Source organism: Octopus bimaculoides, chromosome 10, assembly GCF_001194135.2.
Source record: "Octopus bimaculoides isolate UCB-OBI-ISO-001 chromosome 10, ASM119413v2, whole genome shotgun sequence".
Classification (NCBI taxonomy): Eukaryota; Metazoa; Mollusca; class Cephalopoda; order Octopoda; family Octopodidae; genus Octopus; species Octopus bimaculoides.
In genome coordinates this window covers 86,129,525-86,131,203 of record NC_068990.1, presented here as the reverse complement: position 1 = coordinate 86,131,203, position 1,679 = coordinate 86,129,525, and the positions used below count along the sequence as shown (strand labels likewise).

At 38.4% G+C, this 1,679-nt stretch overlaps 1 protein-coding gene across 2 annotated transcripts in view; it reads left to right on the top strand.

Moving 5' to 3' along the window:
* Window positions 1–1,679, top strand: part of LOC106883016 (sushi domain-containing protein 2) — a 156,020-nt gene that overhangs the window by 115,286 nt on the left and 39,055 nt on the right. The gene's annotated exons all lie outside the window — the stretch shown is intronic.

Here is a 1,679-nt window from a genome sequence, read left to right as displayed (position 1 = left end):
CCCTCACCTCTCACCATATCGCGGTTCACCTATCACAGTTATTTAAGCTTACATTGATTCCTCCATGGTGTTGTTTTGCATTTATGATAAAATAAATATATACAAATTATAAAAATAATAACAAAAAATATACAGTACAGTACTACTACTTTGTAGATTTTCACCTATCACGGGGGTTTTGGAACATAACACTCACGATAGTTGAGGGACTACTGTATATACGTGTATATATATAGAACCATCCGAGTGGAATCACTGCCAGAGCAGCGATCTCGCTCCTGTGCCGGTGGCATGTAAAAAGCACCATTTGAGTGCGATCGTTTCCAGCTTCGCCTTACTGGCACTTGTGCCGGTGGCATGTGAACAAAACATTGGCTGACTCCTGTGCAGGTGGCACATAAAAAACACCATTTGAGCATAGCTGTTGCCAGTACCACCAGACTGGCCCTCGTGCCAGTGGCATGTGAAAAGCACCCACTACACTCTCAGAGTGGTTGGCATTAGGAAGAGCATCCAGCTGTAGAAACTCTGCCAGATCAGACTGGAGTCTGGTGTAGCCATCCGCTTCGCCAGTCCTCAGTCAAATCGTCCAACCTATGCTACCATGGAAAGCGGATGTTAAATGATGATGATGTGTATATATATATATATATACACACACAAACATACATACATTTGGTTGGTTAAATATGAATCAATTAATAAACTGCAGAATTATGCTGTACCAATATATCTGAAATGCGTGTAAGGCTAAAAATGTATGAATCTCCATTCTTTTATGTCGATATAAAAACCACCCATTCCAGTTCGTTCAAGAAGCATGCGTGCTGGTCCACATAAACAGCACCAATGCTGGTTCATGTAAAAAGCATCCAGTGCACATTGTAAAGTGGTTGGCATTAGGAAGGGCATCCAACCATGGAAACCAAGCCAAATCAGACTGGAACCTGGTGCAGCTCTCTGGCTTGCCAGCTCTGCTCAAACAAACCATCCAACCCATGTCAGCATGGAAAACAGACATTAAGTGATGATGATGATGATTGATATATACAAGGGGTTGCTGAAAACCCCCTGGTTTTGGGTAAAAGAAAATTCAGGAGAATCAGTTAATTATGATTTTATTCAACATATTCCCCTCTCAGATTTACATACTTATCGCAACGGTCCTTCGGTTTTGCTAAGCCTTGTAAAAGAATTCAGAAGGTAGGGCCTCGAATCAGGCCTTCTGCCTTCATTAAAGCTGAGAACTTTTCAACACCCCGTCATAATACACACATAATATATATATAGCATAATATATATGTAGCATGTCCATAACTGAGTTGTTTTAACATCCAGTGCTTGAGAGTGTATATATTCCACCATGCTATTGCAGCCACCATAAAAAACATGTATTTACATTAAGTATATGTAATTAATAATGTGTATATACACATATACACACATAGAAAGAAAAGCATTAGCTAGATAGATACACAAATAATTTATTGGTAGCTAAAACCTCAAATATTGTTTGTCCAAATTTCTTGCAATGAGAAACTCAGAGGATAATTGGCAGAATTTCAGCTTCAACTAATTTATATGCCATATTTCATCTAATAAGGAGTACTTCCTTTCTCTTGTTTGTTTACACTAGCCTGTATCCATATATATATATATATATATATATATATATGACA